Source organism: Rhopalosiphum padi, chromosome 2, assembly GCF_020882245.1.
Source record: "Rhopalosiphum padi isolate XX-2018 chromosome 2, ASM2088224v1, whole genome shotgun sequence".
NCBI lineage: Eukaryota > Metazoa > Arthropoda > Insecta > Hemiptera > Aphididae > Rhopalosiphum > Rhopalosiphum padi.
Genome location: NC_083598.1, coordinates 77,107,486 through 77,128,610, shown reverse-complemented (window position 1 = coordinate 77,128,610; position 21,125 = coordinate 77,107,486). Strand labels below are relative to the sequence as shown.

At 32.3% G+C, this 21,125-nt stretch overlaps 1 long non-coding RNA gene across 1 annotated transcript in view; it reads right to left on the bottom strand.

Annotated features, from left to right (window-relative positions):
* Positions 1–648: 648 nt before the first annotated feature.
* The window catches only part of LOC132923085 (uncharacterized), a 35,353-nt gene continuing 14,876 nt past the window's right edge, over positions 649–21,125 (bottom strand). Inside the window, exons 2-3 of the long non-coding RNA XR_009661097.1 lie at positions 4,566–4,871; positions 649–3,584 (exon numbers count right to left, since the gene is read on the bottom strand). This is a non-coding gene — a long non-coding RNA (uncharacterized LOC132923085). The remainder of the gene's footprint in view (positions 3,585–4,565; positions 4,872–21,125) is intronic.

Below are 21,125 nucleotides of genomic sequence, written 5' to 3'. Positions count from 1 at the left end.
ATATATTATATTTCATTATAGGTATCTCTGCATACCTACTATATAACTGTATAATAAAGTAACATATTTTCAAACATATTAATCAGAAGAAAAAAGTTAATGACAATAGGAAAAACTACACTGTGCCCTCCCCCTCTACAACATATACGTTTAAATAATTATATATTATACAAATTATTATTTGTCTGCAGAGCATTATTGTAGAGCCTGCAAAGATAATTATATTATCATACGTAAGTAGGCCGGCCAAACCGAAGACAGCGTATATTAAATATACATCAAGTGTAGCAATAATATACACACTTTATCGAAAACGCCTTTCTGGTTTTCCGTGAACGTTACGCACTGCTGAAGGTTTCACGTATTATAATGTTTATTTCATATATTATTTGAATAAGCCTGCAGTCTCAGAAGTATTATTCTATCAGGAATTTTTTTTACAACACTGTTTGTTTTTCTAAAAAAAAAAAAAAAAAACAAATCTAGAGAATTTTCCACCATTGACCAAAACAACCATTATAATAACATTTAGCATTAATTTTTCATAATAATTTAGAAATATATAATATATTTAGTATAAAATATTATATACAAATAATTTTTAATAAAAGTTAGACATATTATGTAATTAATATATTATATAGGAGTTTTGATTCATTTTTTTGGTAATATTGCATCAGAACACACAAATTAAATACAATATTTTTCATACTTTACACAAATAAAATAAGCGATTTTAATATTAAAAAAAAAAAATACATAATAATAATTTTTTGGATTAAAATGGTCCCGTCCGTTGTGCATGGCATAATATTATTATTGTGATGGTAGTGGTCGAGTGCGTACAGTACATCTCACGGCGTCTGAGTTTCCAAGAAATTGTTCCAAATATCTTTACATGTCGGTAGTTGTACGTGTGGGCGCATGGCGTTTGTGTAATAATTATACACGGGAAACGTGTACGGACATTTTCCTCGCTAATTTTGATTCTTCTGACGAAATTCCACGCATCAGGTTTGTTTTCGACAAAATGTGTAGATGGTCGTCCTCCTCGGCTAACCGACGACTAGTCACGCGCGACCATCCTCGACTACCGACCGTATAAATACATAACATACATATATTATACAAATACGCATAGCAAAGGTCACCTCCGAATGAAATCTTGTTTGTGTTGCGATTGTTTGCAGTGGTCCTCGAACGTATTCTGGTATTCAATATTTAAGTATCTACGTCGTATATTGCGACTACCAGATTGAAAATGTCCTAATCAGATTCCACCGTGATGATAATATCGTGAAACGCCAATACAAATAATGACGTAGTAAATTTGATAGGAAAAGAGAAAAAAAAAATTAAAAAATGACGTTCTATATTATGGAGATTATGCACATTATAAGATTATAAAATACCACTGTATATATTTTCTTTTTATAATTTAGTCGTAAGATAATCGGGCAACCGAAAATTGAAAGAAATTAGTAACATTAAAGCGAATAGATTTTTTACCTTAAACCTGTTTACCTATATGTGTTTATTTTATCTAAAAGTCTTATACATAATATTTAATTTTCAAAAAACCTGTTTGTTATTTTTCAGCGATTCGCACTACAATGTTAACATCATTTTTTATATATATATATTATCGTTACAATAATGCATGTTAAATGTAAAATAATGTTTTAATGCTTAATATTTTAAGTTTGTATACATAATTATAATTATTATTTATACGACGTTTTGTCATTAGAAAAATTCCAAAATTATTGGCATGACGCATTTAACAAGTATACTTTATACAGTATATACTATAGAATCTATAGTATAGATAATAGAATATAGATGCTTTAGTAAAAAATATTATTTAGTTTTTATCAAACCCTGGTTGTATAGTTAAATTATTATTACTTTGTATGCATATTTATGAAATAAAAAATAATTAACAGTTACTATAGATTGTATGCAGAATGTTTGATACAAAAATTATTTGATTCGGGATTTGACTCTACACAATTCTTTTTGCTTGGACTTGTTTCCAGAAAAACACCTTCAGTTCATAATTGTTTTAAGACAAGTGAATATACTTTATATACCTATTATATCTAATTTGTGTGTACTCGTTAATTTATTTACTACACTTATCAAGTGTTCACTGAAAATAGAGTCTAATATATAAAAAATAGTGGTACCTACTCAATACGTACATTCGTAAAATTCAAGACCTATATTATACGAAAAAGCTACTTCCTAGGTTTTTTTGTTCGTGCAATTGTATAAGTATTTAAATATTGACAAACCAGCTAGATTGTAAATAGTTTTTCTGGCAGTGCCTAATGAGTTAACATTTAGGTACCTAATCACTTCACTTTCCCGGATCGTTTGACCAGTACTCATTAATCATCACGCCCATAGATGTCTTATTAAAAAAATAATATACAAAATGTCACATCTATATATAATACTTCATATTTTAACAGTTCTATAAACATTTATAATAAGGGATCCTACAGTATGTAATCGACTTTCTAAACTATAATATACTATAGATATCTATATCTATATTTTACCCAAAAAAATGTAGTTATATGTGGTTAAAATTATCCAAATGCGAACCACCCCTCACCAGTCGTCTTATCACACTCTATGGTACAAGACGTATGTATATCGTATGTATACAAATTTGAATTTCGCTTGTAATGTACATAATATACGACCGTCATATTATTATGAATGCTGTCGATTATTATTATACCATATTGTGCACTACGGTAGGTTACCCATTTCGTCGGTGATTTTTTCGGCATAGACGATTTTCGATATCACATGATGTATAATGTATAAATATATAATATATTATTATTTTTATGTTATGTAAATATATGCCGTATAGTATTATATTATACACTCGCTCTAACGTCGGGTGGTATACGGTTTTAATTTTTTTGTTCTGTTTCGAATTTGGAACGCAGCCAGACGAGATTTTTTTTTTATATTCGTCTCTCGTACTGCATCAGTACCTCATCCTGTACGCAGCCTTTGACACGACGCATATTATAGCACTGCACGCGGAACACGCCCCGCGCCCGCCGCGAGAGAGTTTATTGCGACGACGTCTGCAAGCATTTGGCGGACCGTCGGTCCCGCGAGCCAGAAAAAAATAGGATAATATATATCTATTATTCACACTGCACGAGTCGCGTTCAAAACGAGTGAACTGCACGAACGGTGCACATATAATATAATTATAATACATATACATATATATATATATATGTATATAATATATATATAGAGAGAGACGGAGAAACAAAAACTGTTATTTATCGCTCACGCCCGCTGTGCAGTTACACTTACGTTCGTATTTATTACGCGTGCAAGCGCTTATCGTATATATATATAAGCGTATATGTACGCACTTGGGAGCAATGCGATTAAGGTGCAGTATAATATTGTATATTACATAACGATGCGACTATTTTCGGTGTTCGAAGAATACTCATCGTAGCTCACGTGTGATTTGTATGTGCGCACATTAGAATAAAAAAAGAATACGTAGACTACAAATCCCTTTGATCCTCGCGCACCTGAAACAAATTAATAAATTATAAGAATACATAATATTATAATAGTTAACAGATTGATATAAAGCACAATATCACGAATTACATTTTATCGTGCATTTTTCCGGACAGTTTTAGAACTATATAAATATAATAATAACACACGCTGTGTTAACAGTTTTATCGTTTTAAGCCGTTTAAATAGGTACATACACACATGATGAATTATTATATGGTTACTGTACGGTAATTAATGTCCTAAAAGAAAGTGAAAAAATGCAACACAATAATTGACAAATAGTTTCGAAAAAATCCAAACGTGCGTTAGTATATTAACCAATGTTGCAATATTATTGAAATATATCTAACAGTTTAAAAAAAAATTAGACACAACATTTTAAATATAATTATTCTATAACCAGGAATTAATTTGTATGAACCCTACGTAACAACAACCTTGGAACCAATTCAAATATTTCAGAGCAATATTCGGTTTACCAGTGAATCGGTCGTTATTTTTGAATATTAATTATATCATATTTTTATTTGCTATAATGCAGTGAAATTGTTGAGGTTAAAAGGTATTAACTTTTAATTGACCTAAAAGGGACGTGAACAGTCGGTATAAAAAAAAAATAAATAAAAAAAAAGTGTAACCATTTAAAATATACGAGCACAGATCAAACGTAAATTATCTATGTATAGACGGATAGACGGATATCATTTCTATCAATTGAGTTATATAAAATATTACATTCCTCTGGAGTTCACTTACAGCAATTGCTGTTTATATATATATATGCATGTGTGTCATAATAACTATTTAGTTACGTATTGTTATATTATATTCAATAAATTATATACGAAATGTGTAAAAGAAAACAAATTATATACATTAAGTGCATACATTTTAAAACGCAAAAATCAACACACTGTAAACAATAACATGCGTATAATAACGACGAATAACATCATAATATATCAGTGTGAATGCAAATATTCTACCGTGAAATTTGTGTGCAGAACGAAAAAGACGTATTTAATTTCTCAGAATCTTTTAAGGAAATCTCGGGCGATATAGTCTTCGTAGATGTAAAGCATGAATTACAGCGCAAAAAGATGGCCATGCACCTAACCGAATTTTATTAAAATAATATTGAAAACATAATCTGCATGCGTCCGGTGAAATGGTTATATTATAATGGTGGCGAGACGACACATCGAAGTTGTCGCGGTAGTCGTGATGGTCGGCGGTGACGTGTATGGTGGTGGTGACGAGTCACAACGACGATGTCCACCCGAATTATAATTCTGAAACAAGAAAAGAAAATAATAAACAAACTGAAAAGGTTCGGGTCGAACAAATAAAATAAGTGACCGTGATTGGGGTGTGTGAGAGAGAAAGAGATTCGGAACCTTATATAGGGTGGGGAGAAACGTCTTAATCCAAAAAAATACCATGTATACAGTATATATATATATATATAATGTAATATGTATGTAATGTATACAGTGTCCTCAGATTTACGACTGGCTGGATTACTCGGCCGGAGCTTATATGCGGCTGTGGTATGTATATGTGCGTAGGACATCATTTGAATTGGTAATTCAGATGGTCGGACGGACGGTAATGAGTTTTGGTCTCCTCTGGAAGCATGCCATTTTCTTTTCACTCTTTCTTTGCCCCGTGCTTCCGACTCGTGTTTAAGGCCTTATATTCAATGTTTATTTATTATCATTTTTTTTTCATCTATTAGTATTTGGTCTTTTATTATTTTTTATTTTTTTTTTTTTCGTGTTTTTGTCGTATTACACACGTCGGACACGGTCTCGCCGATCGCCGACGCTCACGACAACGACGACTACGGCCATATATTTATCCATTGTTTTCGTCATATAGGCACAATATATATATATATATACACATAATATATGGACTTTATATTATATAATTTTAGATAGTCCGACCCCGACGCGCATTCCGTATAAACGTATTGATGGATCAGAGTATATGAGTATTTTACCACAATCGCTCAGAAAAAAAAAACTATACAATACAATCCGAACAATTCTTTGCACATACACGCACACACCATGAATGCATGCATGCATATATTATATCTTAAATGAATGTAAAAGCGATTCCTCAAACATGCACAGTGCACACCTCCATTTTTCATACAATAATAAAACTGTTCAAATTATGATTATTAAAATAATATTAAATATACCATATTTATGTATATTTTTTTAATTTAAGAAGTTAGTAGTGTCATTTCGTGGTTATACATATTTCTGTTGTTAAAATTTAACTATTCCACTATATCTTTATTACTGTAAATTATTTAGTGAATAATTTTTTTTTTTTTTGTTAATGTGCCCAATTCAATATAGGAAAGAGTAATTTTTTGGCTTTTCAAATGTTCAAAAAATAAATACTTTAAAAATGGTTGTACAAAAATAAAAAGTACCTAGATATGTAATATTAGATCTATTGTTTATTATTGTACTTGGACCATTTTTACAAATTGTAAATAGTTGATAAGTCAATATTAATAACTACAATGTTCAAGTCAACATAGCCCTCATAATATCATATCTTCAACATCTTCCGAAATGGTCATATATTAAACATAAATCTGTGAAAAATATAAATTAAATTGTTTTTAATTGTAAATCGACCAAAAATATTATCATCATTTGGTTAATTTCATAACGATATATTAATATAGACTTCAAAACAAAGATTACAATAATTGGTTTAAATTTTAACGATAGGTGCCTTTTATTATTAGTAACTCAATAATTTTGCAACGTAATCTATAAATTGTCATCAAAATATATTGAATAAATAAATGTACAAGCATTTGTATTAAATATTTATTAATAATTATGTTTTATATTTAAAAAGTGATTAAATTTTATTTTCACGCCTGCGGGAATACAAATATAATTATAGTAAATGTGGTGCTGACTATATTATACATACTTAATTAATATAATATAATACATCAAATAATTCTTGCATGAAATGTATCTCATAAATAGTGTTTTGATATGATATTTAATATATTTTATAGTAACTTATAAGGTAAAATAGTTTTAAATATCTGTTGCCGTATACATTATTATGAACAGAAAATATTTATGTTTTATTTTATACCATCAATCAATTATATATCTGTATATATATATATTAGATAGGTATACGTTATAAACACAATATTACCTATTGGTAAATACAATATACGAGCAGCCCGTGAAAACAATGAGCAAAAATATATTATACACATTGTTACATGCAGTTCTATAATGTTGGACTTTTAAAATCTCTCACTTTTTATTGGGTCGTATAACCGTTGCAATGCTGTATAGTGATGTTAAGTATTTTACAAATGACCATGTCTCCCAGTATATATATATATATATAATGCGTTTGTGTATAATTTACAGTTGAATGAATGGTTATATATAACATACACGTACCAATGACAAATCTCGGCGTATGCGCCATCAATTATTGCACTTTATTTAAATTACAGTTATTTAACATCAATTGACGCCGTTAAACCGTAGACACATATTATACATTAAACTGAATGAAACGTTCCGGTCAATTTATTAGCGCGATAAAATTATTTTAAAACAACGTCGTATAATATTTCCAATATGAATAATAATAATTAATTACGACCAAGAAAAACCACTCCTCTATTAGGTCTAGGTATATATACGTGGTTTTAATTCCGTGTACGCGTGCGCGGTTTAATAACATAATAAAAATTATATATACGTATTCGCATTTGACTAAAATCGTTTATTTTTTTTTTTTATCGACACATATAATATACGTATAAATGTGTATTTCACTCTTTAGAGTAATATAATTTTCAAGGAAACAATACAGCTCTATATTGGTGGCCGATTTTTTCCATAACAAAGCGCCAAGCACCAAAATCCAAACACTGCATAGTAGAATATAGGTTTTTTTTTACAAAATGTGTACGACATGGCAACAGAATAAATACATTTACTTCAAATATTTATTTTTATTTTTTTATATTTACGTATACCTACTATAGTCAAATTGACAGAAAGAAATAGTGAGCGTATAATAATCGCGTATAATATGTCCGTTGTCGATGTTCTCACGATTTCAATATATTTTATTATACTCAGTCACGATTCGCGAATAGTAATAATATTCAGTTTTACCCATCCACTACTATATTACATAATAACTAGGGAATAGTTATTTTGAGAGATAAATGAGTTTTATAGATAATCCATAGACGAGTGTTTGATATTTTTATTTTTCACGTCAGGCTGATTTCCTATTTCAGCGTGTACAACAATATTAACTCTTTTGTTGCAAACACGCGCGAGTTACACGCATTTATTGATTACGAGTATAATTTATAATACTCCAGATGCGTAATTATTTTTTAAAAATTTGTATTGCGCAGTCCTGGCACATTAAATGTATTGCACGGACTACATAAAGTGTTACATATCATTCCATAAAATACGGTTCACCGTCCATTGTTTTTGTTTAGGACGTTTAAGATATTATAATATGCCTACGGGACGCGGCCCGCTAATGCTGAATGAAACTCGTGTATACGGCACCGATATAATATTATATTGTATACAATATGATATTGCGCGATGAAAAATATTTTATGTATAAAAAAAAACTCATATATAAGCAGGTATTATAGGTGTATTCGATATTATTTTACTATCTCGAATCAAAGGATTGGGAATTTTATGTGCGCGTTTCGCTGTTTTGCGACAAAAACGATTATAATATAGCCATATATATATATATATGTATATGTGTGTATATACCGTGTAAATATAGGCTCAACCCTTTGCAGGGAGCGGGGCGGATTCGTGAGTTTCGATATCGCGCGAGAATCGTAAAATTGAATTACTGCAGCAGCAAAATCGTGTATTATATTATACGCAATATATAATACATCGCGTAATACGCGAGAAATCGGAAAACGCCATTTTACCTTATTCGTACGTATACTTTCCGTCTATCGTATATAAGTATATACGTCAGAAAAGAAACCAGCAAAAGTCGAGTTTATCCAATATAATATAATATAATATATATAAATAGTTCGGGGGCGAGTGGAACGCGCGATAATAAAAACAACACGGTTCGAATACTCAGGTGGGGGGAGGGGGGTAAAAACAAACGAACGCGCGTAACTGTAGCGGAGGTGGAAAGCAAAAAAAAAGAAAAACTGTAGGTATTGGTACGGCAGCCCCCGTTCACCCGTCGCTGACGCCTCCGTGGGACGATATATTTATCGTAAAATCGACACGAAAATCCGCTCTGCAATCGACGGCGTTGTATACGATAGTATATACGATCATAAGTACGCACAGGTGTATAAGGGTATGTACAAGACCGGACGCGGAAAGCGGAAATTTAATCCCGCGGCCATTCCCAAAGGGTTTCGCGAGCGAAACGCCGTGAAATAGAGAAAATGATTTCTCCGACACACAAACAAACACACACACACAAAGTCCCTGGCGTAAACCGTGATCCCGGACCCATTTATACGCGTGAGTGTGTGTGTGTGTGTGTGTGTGTGTGTGTGTGTGTGTGTGTGTGTGTGTGTATGTGTATACATTGTGGGTTAGGGTGGGGTGGAGGAGAAGAAGAAGTTTCTTCCAATCAACCGTATCCCCCGCGGGGCCGTGGACCGGACCGGGGGGAGTCAAAGTCAACGTTTACGGCAACTGCGTTTTATGATGTCACCTGCTACGCGTAGTGAGTGCAAAATCAATTTTCCTCGACCCAAACGCTTGTTGAGATATAAGTTGAACATACAATATATATATATATTTTACCTATCTATATAGGAAGCTATACGTGCGACAAACATATATATATATATATGCTCACCTTCGAGCGAACAAAATATTATGTCAGGTGGACTAAAAATAATTTCTTAGGACTGTATATATGATGGTGACATGGTGTATATAATATTATAATATTAAATTGAAACATTCGCTACTATGTGTTAATTAATCCTTAAGATTATGATGATAAACTATATATAAAACAATTTCTGTTTCAAATGTACGATTTGGCAAGAGTTATATATAAATTTAAAATTTAATTTCACTTTCATAAATAAAATTATAATATCTTTGAAAATTAGTCAAATAGTGGTTAAAATTACACATTTTTTGCATATATGTAGCAGTCTTCAGCCCTTATTATTCGCGATTGCGTTGTGGATTTAGAATTATGTATATATAGATATTTGGCTTTGACACGGCGCAACGTTAAAATTAAACCTAAACAACGTACTACATCGTAAATCTAAAAAAAATCTAGAATCACGCGTTACACACATTTTAGTATAAAATTATTACGATTACACGTCACGAAAAAATTAAGAATTATAATAATACTATAATATGGTTACGCTTAGCAAAATAATACATGGCATATAGCTATGGAAGAATATTATTACAATATGGTTGTTAACGCGTACGACTATTTAATATTTTACTTATATATTATAACAATTTAAACGCTATACGCTCAGAGTTATACATTAACACTATAATATTATATAGGTACATATGTTATATACATATATATATATGTGTGTGTGTCTGTGTGTGTGTGTGTGTGTGTGTGTGTGTATGTGTGTGTATATTTGGATGTGTCATGATAATAATATGACAATAAATATGTAACGTCAGTGTCACCCCACACTGCGAAATGTTATTTTAATATATATAATGCTATATGCACTACACTATTACGTTTATTTAGCCCAGCGCACTATAAATAGGCGTATGTTATAACTAACATATTTAGACGATTAATGAACTTATTATTATTTCTGTCATTGTACAGTCACTTTATTGCGTAGGTGCCATATTGTAAATTGTAATATGTTGTATTTTTGTGCCGAAACACGACTGCGACGGTGGTCCCTACAGCACAAGACGCGCATCCAAAAACGTAACGTGCCGAAGAAAACACAACGGCATAATGTCCGCGTAATTTTGTTAAATTTCAGCTGCGGCAGAAACTAAAAAATGTTTGGCTTCAATTTCTTTAACTACTCAGCAAGTAGGTATATATCAATAACACAACTATAAGACCACTCGAGATTACACATACAAACTATCATTTAATCATGAAGACCTTATTTTGTCGTTTTACCTGTAAGGTAGAGTGACTGTATAGATATATAGTACAAGTACATAGTATTATAATAGTTCATTTGATTATTTAAAATACAATTACCTAAATGAATTTAAAATGAAGAATAAAACTCTAGGCATTAACAAACCAGCTGACCACCGATGGTTAATTTACAGTAGTCGTATATGCGTTAGTTCATGTTGTAAATAAAGTTTACTAGGTATATATAGGTAGTTAAAACCGACAACTATACATTGAATAGCGCTTTATACGCGACGATACAAGAAATGCATATGATATATGGTAGTGTTTAAAAAATGTTAAAACAAAAATATTCTTTTCGTCGGACAATAAAATTAGATTGAAAATCTCGTCATCATAATTCGAACGCGGTGATTTATTCAGAGATGAGCGACGACTGGACAATCTGTTATATATAATAGTATATTAAAATAACACTTAAACGTGACACACACACACACACACACACACACACACACAACATTCAAAACGATGTCAACCATGTTTTTCTCACGCGCCATAATGCGTCCGCGTGCAGACGGATCGTCCCACCACTTGTTGTCCGCGTCGATTACTTTTTTTCCAACCATAGTAAAGTTATTATTATTATTTTTAATCTGATTTTTGATTATTGTTGCCGCATTTAAACGACGGCTGTACGAATTTTAAATGGTCAATATTCGTGTAGTGCTGATTTTACAAATACAAAATATTGTTGGTTTCTACTGAATGATCGTAGGTAGGTAGTAGGTGCGTCTCAGCTAATAGAACTGCGCATATTCATTTTTACATTGGGACGAATAATGTTTTAAAATATTTCTATTAAAAATCTTACAAACCCGACGGGATCGGTTATGTATATTGTATAATATACATTTCAATGATGGCAAATATAATTTAATATTATATCATATAAATAAATAAAATGAGAAAATATACATTTTAAAAAAATAATTGTAATTTCATACCAAAAGAATAATAATATAATATTTTGTAGGTGTTAGGTACGTGATATCTGCAACACTTATATACAATTTAATTAGGTGCAAAGTGTAGGTAACCATATACCGTAGTTTTAATTGATGGGTCATAGCACATAGGTGCTTTTATGATAATATTGCAGCTAATGTCGTTGCGATTTATATTGTAATAAGTACATAATATAATATTATGTATCAGCTGCTGTTTGCAAAATGGTTGCAAACCGTTGGCAATCATAAAACCGGTAATTAAGATTATTTTATAGGTACTGTTACTATAAATTTAAATACCTGTGTATAATAATTAATTATAATATCCAGTAGTTTGTACGATTAAAACTTTGCGTGTTTCTGCAAATCGATGGCGAAGTATATATAATTAGGGTATATATATTATAGTTTACTCGTGTAGATATACTTTTATCTCAAATTATTTTTACTTTTATTTATTTATATTGGATGCAGATTATTTTATAGGTGAAACATTGGAAATTTTTTAATATATATTTTAAGAATACTAATCAAAGGGTTAGGTTGTATGCGCGTTAAATATCGCAAATTAATAAGTAAATAAAATATATTCCTAGGTATTCTGTAAATCTCTTTTCACTATAATATAAAAATCAAGGTTACACTTCAGATTTCATGGTGTCTCGTGAAGATAACTATTTATATGTTCCTATGTTCCGTGATAACAATATGGAATCCATTTAAATTTGGTAAGCTCTCGTGGGAAATTACCCTATACATACACAATTTTATATTACAGTTGTTATCTGCTAACAAGTTAAAAAAAAGAACGTTAATACTTTTTAAAACCTAATTACGTTGATTAATTTATACTCGTGGCTCAGTTAGCTGTAATCATATGAAATTTGTTTCATGCGCAAGCGTGATGTTATGTTAAGTAAACGGATTCAATAGTCAACGAGAATCATTTTTATTCGTTTCTGACATGGTAACTATACACCACATTTTTACAAAATTAATATTTGAGAATTATATAGAATATTGCAGATTAGAATTGTTCCTGTTACATTTATTTCTCAGAAAATTGTAAAATGTAGTTATGTATAATAGTTATGTTAAGATTTTTTTTTGCATTTATTAAGTTTTCTTGACTCGATAATAAAAATTTCCAGTTACATAATAATTACTGTTCGAACATTATTTATGAACACTTTTATTCTTGCTAGTAATTAATTATAAAACATTAATTCAGATAATATACCTATAGGCTATAATATCATTAATATCTATTTACAATTATTAAATAAAATATTGTATGATTAAACAAAATGTTACCAAAGACTTATGATTATTATAAGTAATTATTTTCGCGTTATTTAACATTATATATTTGTAAAATTTAATGGATACATTAATGGCTACTATATTGTGTAATAGATTAATCTAAATATATTAGAATCAGCAGTCAAAAGTTGATATTTATTTTATTCTTCAATAACTATTATATTGTCGATATATTTAGGATAAATTACATTATCGGTAATACTTTTTCGTGTGCAAAAATACACACCGTTGCTATTTACATTATATTGTATACGCATAGTGTATATTATTATGTATCAGTGAAAAGTCGCGGAAACAAAAACTTCTGTAGCGACTCGCGGCTTTCGAATTTTCAACTCATTAATTCCAAGCGTTACCCGCGTGACATGCGCGTTTTCTTATCGCGTGCCTAACGTCTGCAACCGTGAAACGAGTTACTGAGCAAATAAAAAAAATAAAAATAAATTAAGGGCGAAAAACATAACCCCCAAAATACGAGCGAACTGCACGACGTCGAGCGTGAGGTCTAGTCGTTACAATACATTGTACTGCGCGCGTACTACACGAATTCACAGATATCATATTAGATTATAGTGCATGCGGCATAGGTATTATAATAGTTATATATTATTATTATGATTAAATATCATATTATTATCGTCGTGATATTTTATTTGGCCGAGAGGCAGAGACCTACACAAAAGGGGAGTCGTTCGGCCGTTAATTAATAAAAAAAAAAAAAAACGGAAAATATAAAAAAACATTATAATAATAATATATTATATTATACATATTTTAATCGAGGTTCCGTGATATTATTATAATATCTACAAATCATATTAAATTATTAACTATATACGCATAATATTACATAATAATAATATATAGTGTTATATCGTACAAACGGGTATCCGCCGCACTGCCGCGCATAATATAATATATGTATATAATTAAGACGCGGCGTATGCTCTCTGGCTGCAATGGCTTCGCGTCGGACCAATAGTGCGGGTCGTCCTGCAAAGCACGCGTAGCCGTCTACGCGTTATTATCATAATGTGAGGACTTCGATGCCTATATTATGCGTATAAACTGTGTATCATAGTGATGTAACGATAACAATTATATACGTCAAATGCGATGTCGTCGCCCAAAAAACCGGAATCTTCTCGTGTACCAGAAGGTATGCGTGATGCGTATACGTCCAGCGCGTCCGTCGAATTTGAATAAAAATCCGTCTCGGGTTCACCCGTTTCCCGCCTCCCGTCCCCCACGAAACCCGCCGGAAACCTCACACGCGCGCGCGTCCTCCCTCCCCTCACCGCCTTCTACGGCATACAGCCCATTTATTGTGATATACATATACAGCATAATAATGTGATACGGCCATATATGTATGCATCGTATACCTATATATATATATATATATACACATTACTATGCGCGTCTAATGTATAACGGACGCGCGCGATTGGAAATCGTATACACCGTAAACGCGCGACGCCGTATAGTGTGATGGGCTGTGTATTATTATGTTATAATCAGCATCGCCTCTGTGAGATTTCGAAAATATCTTAATTAGACGGAAAAAACACCACTGCAGCACGCACGCTCCTCGCACTTCTATATATCGACGAGATGACACTTCGTACACGATAAGGCGTATAATATTGTAATATAATAGTATACGTGATGTCGGGCGGCGGCGGTGGCGGCGGCGGCAGCAGCGACGTCGTACCTATAACCGATACATGAATAATACATATTATTACTTTATATTTATATCATCGTCGTGACAGTTAAAATCGGATTCAAAATATTTATGTGTATAATAATAATGCATATTATATGTAAATTCCGACGGTTTTGTTTCTCATCGTCTATATATCCCGCCGAACTTGCCCTGTACGTCGTACATTATATAATGTCTCACGCGAGCGGCAAAAAACGAGATGGAATAATATGTTTAGGCACGCACTATTATCGGGGCACCATCACGCGCCTGTTCGTCGGTCGTGGAAATGTTTGATTTCTTCATGAACTATACGCTACCGCCGTCTAAATTAACGGGGTGGCTTAACCGGTATACCTAGTATTTTGTACCATCTTTTTACACTTTTGAACTGCGCGTTATAAAAATTTAAATATGTGAACATTAGCGGCACAGCACGCATGTACCTACGCCGCTTAAAAGTTAAAAAATAAACCTATTGAAACCATTCAACGTCCTAGGTCAAACGACGTTAAACGTAAAAAATTTAAAATAAAACATCATTTTGTAAACGTTTTTCAATATACGCTTTGATAGGTAAACTAATGTAAAGGCTTGAAATGTAATGGGTGTAATTAAATATATAGTATATATATCAATTCGGGTGTTATTTTCAGCAATAACACGTTAAATGTACTAAATTTTATGTTCTTCAGGTAAAAATTGTTGAAGACGTTTGTACGCTAACATTTGATAAAATTAACCTAATGAAAAGTACAAATACTGAAAATAACCACCACCCTTCTAAATGTTTAAGAATTTCTGCGAACGAGACTATAAATAGATACACCATTTAAAACGTATAGTTGGTCGTCCGCCTGTACGTACAGCGTATACATCACGGACACATATAATTACATAAATTATTCTTAAAAAAATTACGCATACGTTAATAAAACCGAGAATGCGAGATCTGCATCACAATTCTGCAAGTATTCGCATAGAAAATAAAAAAATTAATTATTATCGTTTCCGTGTCGATAAGCGCAGTTATACCATTGTTCGCGAAGCAATCGACGTGAAAGGTTTATTTTCTTAACCTGGTCGATTCTGTGAACCCAAGTAGATTAACTCGAATCGATACACTTATATAGAGTAAGTATATTATCCTTTCGCGTAAATTTAATGCATATATCATAATATTATTATTATAATAGTAGGTACCTATCTATTATATTATAGCGACGTTTACGTCACCACGCCGTGTGGGCGTTTCTATCATAATATGATGCAATTTTTTTTGTTTCTAGTCTAATTCTATCGTAGACATGCACAACCCGATTGCACAGCATACTCATTACCTACATATATTATTAACATTATACAATAATAATAAATCATAATACATCGTAGTCATATTACTCATCATACCATCATATATAAAGCATTGTACTTTTAATAAAATGTTTTTGACAATAGTTTCCACGGTGGCTTATACGGAATAGACCTTATATACGATACAACGAGAGGATGCGGCGGTCCACCTTGTATACACACCTACGTAAAGTGTCGAATCGTAAAGTGCGCTCAAAGTATATAAAGCGCGTATGCTTTGAGCTCGTGTCTTATATACACATGTACTTTCGCTAAAAGCGTTTTAGGGTTTTATGTACGCGCACTACACATGGTGCAACTCATATGTATATATAATATACAACATCATACTCGTAAGATATTTTATTAAATTAGAGATTGCGAATAAAAAACATGAAAAATACTTACAGTAAAACGTTAGAAGTCTATATTCACGCGCATAAACTTTTTTATTTTATATACCTGTACTATACAAACTATAATATCACTTACGAAGTAAGTATAATCGACACGAGTGCCAAAGATTCTCTAAAAATCTCAAAAGTATCTATATAAACTTAACGGAGAGACCTCAAAAGTCGTACATAGTCGGTTATTTCGAATAAAAGCATTACAGTTGTTGAAAGTGTAACGGCGCGTGTGCGGTTAGTGCATAGGTTACATGACATTTTTGAAGTATCGAAACAATAGCCTATATCACACACTGAACTAAACGTCTACACTACACGAGAGTATTGTATTCGGTAAAACATAATTCCAATAGTGTACGAACAAAATCCATTGATATTTCATTACGTTATTCCAATAATTTCGATTTAGTGTATATTTATAATTCCAAACATTTGTAATCGTGTGATGTTGTTAGATATCACGTCTCTGTATAGGTTTATCCGAAACGTGTGCTTTTTCGTCCAGTAGCTATTATAAAATATCTAAAATTAGTTGTAAATATTTCATCAAGAATACGATATAGGTATATAGTAGATATAGGTATACAAATAAATAAATAATATAATATAAGCTTACTTGCGGCGCATACGTACAACGCAGTCGTGCATCCGGGACGTATCATAATATAACAATATAACACGCTGACCAAGAATCCATATTTTTTCGGTATTTAAATTTTTTTTTTCGCTTTCTTTCTTTCTCTGTATAATATTATACTGAACACAACGACGCGTCGACCTTTAGCGGATTTTCAATACCACGGATCGAAAAAAAAACGACTAACGACGCCCGGCAATATACGCAGCCGGTGCACCAGTCTCGTGAACAACATGCCTAACTCTCGCACACACGCACAATTTTACACGTGTACGTGTGCGAGCATCGAACAATACGCGAGACGAATTCCCGAAATGGCCGACGAACACAGTGGCGTGGGGTGGGCGGGAGACCGAAAAAAATACACTCCTATACGCGCGACATAATGTTCGTATATAATACATATATACACATTGTCTCCGTCGTATACACATCCCTTTTTTTCTTCTTTTTTTTCTTTTTTTTGCTGTGCACATGACGGCGGCCCAACTGCCTAGAGTCTGCGAGAAAAAAAAAGAAACACGCACACACATATGCCGCGACCCTCTCTCATTTATTTCCATTTTTTGTGACGGACATTTCGTATTATTCGATTTTTTGCTGGAATATACGCGTACAACAATATATCGTATAGGAATTCTGGAACGGATATTTGAAAATTGAGAAAAAAAAATCGTCTTCGCAGACGGTCGCGTATTGTATAGTTTTATATATATATATTATAGTGTGTACGATACAATATGCTGTACACGTAAACCTAACCATTATGTGGAGTCGCCATAAACATTATACATACACACATATATATATATATATGCATATACAAACCACATATCGTAAATTGTTCACATATACGTATCTATATATATATATGTATACGAACGGTTCTATATATTAATATAAATTAACCCCTTCCCGGCGTACTCTGTGTGCGTGCAGTAGCGCGTGGAAGTAATTTTTACGAAATAACGATGGATATTATACGGTACCTATATATATATGATTTTATATATACTTTGGACGGTCTGTTCGGATGATAATGTGTCCTATAAGCATAACGCATACGGTATGGTATATAGTAATACTATCGTCGTCGTCGCCACAACGATAAACAGGTGGGACCGTCTCCAGACATTACATATTATTAGTATAATATATATATATATATATATATATAATATTACGTACGGTGACCGAATTTTAATGGGTGCTGGTCGAAGGGAATTGGGCTGCGCTGTCGAAAACAGACCGGAGGCGGCGATATATATATATTATAATATATAATATATATCCAGTATATACCTACCTTAAGGTCCGCGTTATAAAATTTTCAAAATATTTTTCGGACGTTCATACCGTCCGGCTGTCGTCGCCCCGCTGCAGTGCATAAGTGTACCGCAGACGATCGTATCGTAGATGGTCCGACCGATTTCGAAATACGCAACGGCATAACGCGTGTGCTCTTAAATCGCCGCGTATACTTGTATATAAGTGCTATAATTTTGTGGTGTTATCGTGAAATGTATAATATATAAGAGATGGTCACAACGATTTCTTATTTTCCCAATGAGAAAACGGAAAACTCGACGTACCCCCAGCATGTATCATCTTTATATACGCCGACTTTTCTATAATATGTCATGTTCTCTATAGGTATAAACGTATAATGCGTGCAAATGAACAATATTATTCACCACAGTACACACACACAATATTATAAACCAATGTTATGACGATATTTGGGTACGTATATAAATGTATAATATGCGCATATATATATATTGGTGTATATCGAAGGTATATTATTGGGGTGTTACCGCCCTCTCGATTTTTTTATTATTTAGCGTACGTTTACAAAGACTTCGTGACTTATAATACCAGTTACAGCTAGCCAACGCATGTTCTGTTCTCGTAGTTTTCAAATTGTTTTGAACAATTAATGTACAATTTTAATAGTGTTACTTTCGAAGTAATTTTCAATATACTATCCTACACTAATAGTTTACACCGCATTTATATATATCTGCATTAATATTGTTTATTACATTATAATACATTTTATGTAAATAATCAACAATAATGCTGATTAAATAATAGCAATAATATATTTTCAGTGTACAGAAGTGAATGATATAATCAACTATAGTCATGTTAGTCATTTGAGTTTTAATAAATATTATAATATAAATATCATAATGAAAGACAGTATGTTATAGTATATAATTGAAAAATTATGGTGCTCTTATGTTACTGTTGAACTACATAATATTATAGGCTCTTTTATTTATTATAAATATATTTCACAATTCATAAGTTAGAGTTATACAATAAACGAAAGTAATGCGCGTTGAGTAGGTGCGTGGGTAAATAGTCTTTAGTGAAAAATTCAACTATTGATGAAACTTCTTTTTAAGAATTAAGTTGAAAAACATTTAATTCGCGTAACCCCTCCCCCTCTCACGTACAACTCTATTATAATATACCTACCTATGCTTGGGCCAAATGGGCGTAAGTATAGTTTTCAACGTTTTCGTGCACAATCCGATAATGTTGTCCGGTATTTATTTATCTCATAATATACATACATATTATATTCGTTATAATAATAATATAGTCGTCTCTCGTCGTCTATTTACATATAAATATGGCTTGTATACACGTATATATATATATGTGTGTGTGTGTGTAGTGTGTTGTGTACAAGTGTGTCCGATCGGAAAGACACTAATCAATGCCGCCGCCGCCATTGGTTTCCCACGTGTTTATCGTACATGATATAGAGATGTTTCGCGCGATAAAGCACCGCAGCAGAGGTGTATGAACGCATCATCGGACGACATTACAATAATAATAATAATAATAATCATAATCTAATAATGGTCTACGTCCTCGTGTGATCCATCGGATTTCGCTCGTTATCATACGGGCGCGACATAAATCCGTTCGGACTCTCGTTTTACGACGACGGTGGTGTGTATAATATATTATATCGCATGATTCATCGCACATATTTACATATACACTGTATGTTGTATACGCACCTATAGGTAGGTAGGTAAGTAGGAGCCGAATTTCGCTGTTGTTTTATGTCGTGAAAGACAAACACTCGACGTCCGCGCGTTTTGCCACCGAATGATAATGTGTATAGGACTATAGATGTATAATCAATGGTATGGTGATGGGTATTGTAGATTTCGTGTATATTTCGCGTGATATAAACGATCCAATCAACCGCGGGCGCAGTGTCATCGTTAATAAGGCGCCGTGTGAAATACGTCGTCAATATATATTATAAAGTATCATAATATAGATGTTCGTGAGAAACACTACATGGGAAAAGTAGCTATGGGAAAACGTTAGATCTATTATTATTTGCAAAATCATTTATACAAATACAAACACTACTCGAGTAGGTACTGGGTATAGGTAAAAACGTTAAAAGTTTTTAACAATTTTGGATGTCGCGGATTTTTGTGCCGAGCCTGAATCTCAATAAGTATACAGACTGCAGTAGATGTCTTATAGAAGTGTACCTACCGGACAGAACATGGGCATAGACTATTACAAACAATATGTTATTGATTATAATTTATAATAATTTATACTATCTTTGGAGAATATACAATAGTAGAAATTAAGATTTAAAGTATCGCTTAAATAAAGCCTCCGATTGGAGCCGTATTAGGTTTTCATAAATAATTTAATTTAATCAAAATTACTTTATCTAAGTGATGACAACGGCGGAGGTGGCAAAAGTTCATGGATCAAAAATATTAAATTGTTTTTCTTTACGCACAATATCAAATGTTCCGTGTTGAGTTAATTAAATCTGAAGAATTATACGTATATTACATAAAATACATGCTCGTTCGATGATTTTAGACACCACCGCCATTGCGGGATGGGGATTCATCACGAATTTACGATCTCTCAAGTCCGAATCTTCTCTA